The following is an 8,154-nucleotide window of genomic DNA, read 5'->3' as shown; positions in this document are numbered from 1 at the left end:
AATTTCACACTGATCCATTATAGCACCACATTTGTTAGAAATACATAAACCAGTATCTCCTGCATAAAACAGATGAAATATTTACCAGCTATCGGAAGAAGTCCTGAGGAGACCATAGAATCCCTGCAATAATGAGTCCCCCGCCTTTGTTTTTCCTCTCTACACCATTTCATCCATTTCTCTTACCCTATTGTTCTCCTTCGCAGCAGCTTTGCACATTTGTTTATCCAAGTCATTTGCTTGGAGTAGGACTGACTTGGGAAAAGAGGTACCTTAGGGACTCCAGCAAGAGGCCCAGAGGAGGGAACTTGGGTTTTAAAAGAACTGATGATCCTGGAAGGGGGAGTGGGGGAGGGAGAGCAAGAGGAAAAATGGGCTGCAGAGTCGTGAAGTCACAAGTCCATAAAATAACATTCTGGAGGTTTGGATTCTGGCTGTGGTTCAGTTAGGAAAGAGAAGCAGTGGATGCATTTCTGAATCAGTCAGGAAACTTCACGTCTCCCTCCTGAAATGACTGGTACCCATCAGAAGGAGCTGCAACCTCCTTTAATATTTCCTAACCCCCTTGCTGACACAGGGAAACAAGAAGGAGATATTAAATAATCTCAGACTTGATATGAGACAGACTGACGGGGACAAAGGCCTCCTTGGGAAGACTGGCAGAAACCGCAGCAAGCAGTTAAGAGCAGCAGCTGGAACTGCTTTGCAGAGTTCTGTCCTCGGTCCTTTGTTGTCAAAGAATACTCAGTGCGTACACATAAATAAGGGCGGCTCAGCAAAACCATTCAGACTGTTTTGAGCCAAAGCACCTCAAAAGATGTTTTGTAGTAAGATACCTTTAGGGATACTGTTCAAAATTTGGAGAGCAAATGGCGCTCTATAAGGTTTTAAATCAAACTACTAGGGTAACTACCAGAATTGTGTTTTATTTTCTTTATATTTTTTTCTACAAAAGTACTAGAATATTTATTATGCCTAAGATGAAGATATGGGAAATACAGTTATGGAACATATTAACAAATGACTAATAAAAATTGGCAAGCTACTTCAAAATAATGCTATCTCTATCTATCTATCTCTTCTTTTTAAGAAAAACTATAATATAATGTCTAGCTAAATCATCCTAAATAATATTAAATTATCTTTTGGCGGACTTGTTAAACAAGGTGTCAGTATTATTGGGAATGGATGCACTATGTCTTTTTGATTTGTTTTTATTTACTTTTTTTTTACAAATAGTTCTTTCATTTTGAAATCATCTCCAAAGGAATTTCTTTACATTGCTATATCATATTTTATCGCAGCATCAGCATTTTCCATAGTGCTGATATTATTGATCTATCCCTGCGGTGTAACTACACCACACCTACCGCCAGTAGGTCAAGTTTGTTCACCTTTTTCCCAAGATGCCTTCCCACCCCCATGTATCCACAATTCATTTTTTTAGGGATAACCTACAATAGCATAGGAATTATCATCATACTTCCCATACATGGGTGAGATGTTTAAACTGATCTAATAATTTTATTTAAAATTCTGTTCCATTAATTCTTAAAATAATCAAATTTATTCAATGTACTTTTGGTGTAATCCTTACACCACTCTCTTAAAACCCTATGCATTTCTAAATGAGTTACCATACATGCTGTTTCATTGTGTGTGTATGTGTGTTACTGTTTTGTCCTGTTTGTTTGGAGAGGAAAACAATTACTGTTGTTCTCCTCTCCACCATCTGATAAAATGCAGAACCTCTGAGCTTGTCTCACAGTTATCTCAAGCACTCACTTACTCACTTCCATCTCAAACACCTAGCACAATGTTTGGCTAACCCAAGAATGAAAAATACTGAAGAAAAAAAAATCAAACAATCCCTAAAATGGTGGAAACTTCTTCCTAAAGAATAACAGAATTACATAATTCATATATTTGATTTCTCTTACATGTAGAGACTATAGAGTTGTTTTTAATAATCAGAAGTAGTACTTCATATTATAGACTGGAGAGGTAGCACAGTGGGTAGGGCATTTGCCTTGCAGGTGCCCAGGTTTGATTCCTCCGTCCCTCTCGGAGAGCCCAGCAAGCTACTGAGAGTATCTCACCTGCACGGCAAAGCCTGGCAAGATACCCATGACGTATTCAATATGCCAAACACAGTAATAAGTCTTACAATGGAGATCTTACTGGGCCTGCTCAAGCAAATCGATGAACAATGGGAGGACAGTGCAGAGCAGTGCACCCTCTCAAACACAGGCCTGTATCAACAAATATTCCTCTGAATTATGTTCAAAATCTATTTTGTTGTTCTTTTAGGTTTTGTATTGGAGATCCTCTGTGTTCCCTGTCACCTTTGCCTTCCAGAACCTCACAACATATCCTAGGTATAAATCATAAAAACTATACTTCTAGGGGCTGGAGCAATAACACAGGGGGTAGGGCATTTGCCTTGCATGCGGCTGACCCAGGTTCGATTCCCAGCATCCCATATGGTCCCCCCAGCACCGCCAAGAGTAATTCCTGAGTGCAAAGCCAGGAGAAACCCCTGTGTATGGCCTGGTGTGATCCAAAAAGCAAAAACAAAAGAAAAAACCTATACTTCTAAATAATCTCTATTCTTGTGTCTCAATATTTTGTAATACTGTTTTCTTTCCCCTTCAAGACTACCCTGGATGAATGTTATATGTAATGATCATAGAATGATACTGATCAAGACATATATAATTGCACCGTGGTCACTTGCAATTTGAAATCACTTGCATCCTTGTTTAGAACGTTGATAAATAGGTACTAAGTATTAAAGACATATTGAGACAAAGATGAAAGCCTAGTGATGGCAAGAAGCAAAGCTCCCCAAATTAATGGTTACCTCTGATAATACATCTCTGAAACAACCTCAATATTGGAGCTAAATTAAAGAAATATAATTACTTTGAGCTCAAGGCCCATGGGATCACCAAAGTCTGCAGATTTTGGCCATTGCCTCTGGGAACCGTGGAAAGAACTCTCCTCTCATCCGGAAGTTGCTGGCTTCATACAGGAACTTCCAAATCTTAAACTGCAGATGTTCATGCTGGTTTCCTAACTCTTACCTTACTGAAGTCCATTCTCTCAATTTAGTTTTATGGAAGAGGAATAAATGAGGAAAGCTGGAATAATGTTTCATATTTAGAAATACACTCAGTAGAAAAGAGGATTGAGAGAAGACATATCTTTGGGAAAAAAAAGGTTGTGAAATTCAGTTACCTTATTCTGGAAAAAAAATTGAGATGTCTTTTATATCTAGGTAAATTTAGCTGCTGAATCTTCTAAAGTTTGCTTTTAAGAAAATGCTGATGATACCATCAGCTATGCAAGGTGACTGTATAAACAAATAACCTCTGGCCATTGTTGATGAATTTAAAAAAGAAAGGAAGACGGTGGCACTTTGGATTTATAAGTGTTTTCATACTGCTTTGTAACAGAGCCAACAAAGCTATTAGAGATTATTATTTTGGCAGGACAATCAGATTCTATGGAAAATTGAAACCTTGGCATGTCATGCTGTTTTATAAAGAGACTTTTTATATTCATATGAAAACAGGGCCTTTTATCTATCTGGATGGGTCACTCAGGGTGGTTTAAAATGTCTGGATATTTTTCATTAAGTATATTCTGTGACTTAATAAGTAGATCACATTGATATACTCGAATGCTCTTGGCTAGAGTATTTTAGGATGATTTATATTTTAAATTAAGAATATCTGACCTGACTTTGCAAGAATTAGAAATTCCCATACAAATGGTTCTGAATTCAAAGGGGTATATATGATTACAGTAGATTTATTTAACTGAATTCTCAAAGGAGGGTAAAAAAAGATCTCTTTCTGGAAAGCCCCTGGCTTCTTCAACCTAACTGTCATTAATTATTTCATCCTTTTATATCAATTTCTCCTTTGTCTCCTATTTAGTGATTATTATCTGAACCATCTTTTCATTTATTTCTGTTCTGAATGTTCAATTAGATTTGTTATCATAGTTCTTATTCAAGTTGATAGCCCAATTATGAACTTCTAATTTACTTGTAATATTTGATTTCTAATGATATCTTGAACTTTATTTCTTTTTATCACTTTTCACTCTTTGATTGATTTTGAAATTACTTTTTATTCCTTTGACTATTTAAAGACATTATATCTATACTAGATATGACAAATAAGTATTTTGAAACTTTCAAGGATAGCATTAAGTAGTTATTATTAATACGGTCTTTACTCTTTTTGGAGAGAGTCACACCTAATGGTGCTCAGAACTTATTTGGGCTTTGTACTCAAGGATCCCTCCCACGGTACTGGGGATTAAATCCACAGCAACTTTGTACAAGGGAAGCACCCTACCTGCTGTACTATCTCCCTAGCACTCTTTGTTATGTTTTTGAATATTGCTTTCTCCCCACTCCATCTTCCAGTATAAAATTTGGTTACCTATTCCTGAATTACTCTAGCCTTTTCTTCCTGTCCTTATTTTCAAGAACAACACATTATGTGAAACTTTATGATCGTCTATTTTCATACCCAGATCACTACTGAAAACATATCAAGATCATGTCATTAAGAATGCAAATAATATAAACAAAGTTTTTGTTGTTTTATTTTTAAATCTAAGCTAAGATTAAAATTTGTTGTTGGATTGTTTCTAGCAGTTTGTTTTGGGGTCAGTGACAAAGAGATAGGATATGTGAGAATTCTAAGTACTAAATATAAATTTATAAACGGATGTTCATTCTAAATATTTATAAATATTTATAAGTTGTAGATTTATCTATTTAATATATATTTATATTTAATTTCCATAAATTTAGGGGCTGGAGAGATAGCACAGCGGATAGAGCTTCTGCCTTGCATGCGGCCGACCTGGGTTCTATTCCCAGCATCCCATATGGTCCCCTGAGCACCGCCAGAGTAACTCCTGAGTGCAGAGCAAGGAGTAACCCCTGTGTATCACCAGGTGTGACCCAAAGAGCAAAAAATAAAATTTTCATAAATTTATAAATGGATGCTACTTCTATACACACACATGCATGAGCACGCACGCGCGCACACACACACACACAAATATAAAATTTAAAGAAAAACAGTGCATAAATTTTATGGTTGTTTTTCTCCAAAGACCTAAGTAATAGCTGTTACAGCTGATTCATATGAACTAGCAAAAAATATTTAATATTACAGGAAATTTTCTGGATGTTGATAAGTATAACTAAATTTTAATATAAAGTATATAATATCAGAAATAAGTTACATATGAAACAAGAGTAGCATGCTCAAAATGTACTCTTTTCCAATTATTTTATTCATTTTTTAAATTTTCATATTTTAAGCTTATTTCTCAGAGTATAATACTTTACAATGATATGTGCAGCTCCACTTTCAGAAAACTCAAGCTGATATCTTGAAATCAGTGATGACAATAATATTACATTATGGAACTCCACATATATCAGGCCTAATTGCATGTGGTAGAGAAAATAAATAGTGCAGATTATAATGAACTAGAAAATTTCGATAATAAATACAGTATAGATTTACTTTCTACCGTTTCCACTTCAAGGGAAAATAATTCAATGAAATCTAAAAATATTTATAGTGCAGAAAAGTAATTTATCCATCCAAGTGATAACTCTCTCATCTGAGTGTCTAGCTAAATAATTTTTTAATCTTGATTTGGGTAAATGATAAATAGAAAAATGTCAATACTCTACTGACTCAGGTGGGATGTTTATCATTGCCCTCCTTAAAACATATTCATAGCAGATACATTTAAAAATAGAGTTTTGCTAATTTCTTTTATATTTGGTTGTTTCCAGTACTAGCATATTAACTAGCATAACAGAGGGACTCCTAAGAGTTAGCAGGAGACTTAGAAAATGATGTTGTTTGAGGTGGTAGAATAGAGTTTATCAGTGCATTATAATTTGAGAGCAGATTTAGTTTAATTTTGTTTTGAAACAGTCTAGATGTTATCCAGTAAAAATAAAACAACTCTGAGAATCTCTCAGTTTGGTCATGTTTATATGCTTCAGAGTAGTCTAGAACGCCGAGTGAATTTATTTGTAGATGCATTTATAACTTCTTTTTCTTATGTGTTTGTCATAGAACTGTATTTTAAATTTTTCTGTCATAAGCATGTAAAAATAATATTCAGGAACAAAACAGGGCAAATTATTTTTTCTAGACATTGGAGGACTGATATAACATGAGGATCTAGTTGTACCAAGCAGAAATTTGTTCTAGTTTTATTGATGTCTCTCTCTCTGTCTCTATAATTTTAATGCCCAGATTAATCTTCAGGAAGTAACAATCATCTATTTGTGGGTTTTGTCTAGTATGTATTTCCTCCTCCTCCCCCTCATCTTCAGGTTGACGTTATGTTAGTTGAGAGTTCCTCAGCTTTGTTCTGGTATCACCTGTTGGGTTGTGTTTCTTTACCCAGGTAACAAATTACTTTAGTCTCAGTACTAACATATATGCTTGCTATGGGTGTCTTTCTCCTTCCTTCTTATGAATAGATGCATATATGCATATATGTATATATACACTACATATTCAGGCATACGTACAGGCACACACACACATATATATTTATACAGGCACAAACACATATATATTCCTATATATGTGCCTGTACATAAATATATATATCATTATGTACATATGCTTGAATATATTAATACATATATTATAGCATATATTATCTATATATGTGTACATATACATACACACACATATATATACACATAACAGACACATATGTTTTGGGCCACACCTAGAAGTGCTCAATGCTTACTCCTGCCTCTGCACTCAGAGATCTGTCCTGGTAGTTCTCAGGGCACCACAGGCAGAGCTAAAGATCAAACCCAGGTCAGCCATGTGCAAAGCAATCACCTCACCCTCTGTAATCTCTGCAGTTCCTGCATATATTTATTATTATGGTGATTCCTGGGTTTGTCACACGTAGCTGGGATGCAGCTGGAAACAGCTTTCAGTGCTGGGACCACAGAACAGCCAAACTGCCAGGATCTCACTCGGGATGCAACAGGGTTGGGGGGGACATGGGACACCAAGAACATCATACTCCTTGCCACCTTGGGCTGACAGAGCAGGCACCTCAGCTGCAGAGCTGTTTCCCAGAGCTGGGGAAATAATAACCCTGTGAAACAGGTGGTTTCCAAAAAACAAATAAGCGACTCCATATGTATCTATTTTTAACCAAGAAATCAATATCCTGTCTGATTTATTTCCAGAGAACTCATACTAAAGCATTTGTGAAAGAAAATTTAAATGAAAAATAATTACTATTTTCATAGAAGCATTCCAAAAATGGCATGCTTCCTAGGACTTTTAAGCAGCACCCACTGAATAGATCTTGGTAATCTCTTTTCTATTTTTCTATGCAAAATTATAGCTAAAAGCATCACTATTGTCCCATGTTTGAAAACAGATTAATGAGTTTAGAGACCCATGTTGAAGTCCTGCTGAAACTCAATATTAAGTGCTCTCCTACTGCAGTATATCTTTTAAAATGCCTCACAATTATTTTCTTGAGCACAATCACTAACTTGGTTACAGCATTTCTCTCGACCTTTCTCAATGACTGTGTCTTTTAAATGGCAGACCATCACAATAGTCTCTGCCACCTATCCTAGATATGTGGTAGGTCATATCACCTAGGTTTATGCAATGTGATTTACACAGGATAATATTTCCTATCGAGGCTGGAGTAATAGCACAGCAGGTAGGGCGTTTGCCTTGCAAGTGGCCAACATGGCCAACCGAGTTCAATTCCTTTGCCCCTCTCGGAGAGCCCTGCAAGATACTGAGAGTATTTTGCCTGCCTGGCAAAGTCTGGCAAGCTCCCTGTGATGTATTCAATAGGCCAAACACAGTAACAATTGTCACAATGTAGATGTTACTGGGCCCGCTCAAGCAAATTGATGAACAATGGGAGGACAGTGACAGTGGCAATATTTCCTAATAACACATTTTTTTCTCTCTGTAGCCCAGAAACTCATCTCTGAAATTGTCTTTTTATTTGCTTCTAACTAAAAATGCATGACCAAAACCATGATAATTAGTGCCAAATGAGAATTCAGGGTAACCAAATGAGGATCTAAACCAGTGC

General features: G+C 36.1%; 1 protein-coding gene across 2 annotated transcripts in view; it reads right to left on the bottom strand.

Annotated features, from left to right (window-relative positions):
* NYAP2 (neuronal tyrosine-phosphorylated phosphoinositide-3-kinase adaptor 2) overlaps positions 1–8,154 on the bottom strand; it is a 347,775-nt gene that overhangs the window by 232,347 nt on the left and 107,274 nt on the right. The gene's annotated exons all lie outside the window — the stretch shown is intronic.

Source organism: Sorex fumeus, unplaced genomic scaffold (genome assembly GCF_029834395.1).
Source record: "Sorex fumeus unplaced genomic scaffold, SorFum_2.1 ptg000005l, whole genome shotgun sequence".
In the NCBI taxonomy this organism is placed as follows: Eukaryota; Metazoa; Chordata; class Mammalia; order Eulipotyphla; family Soricidae; genus Sorex; species Sorex fumeus.
This window is presented reverse-complemented; position numbering and strand designations above follow the sequence as displayed.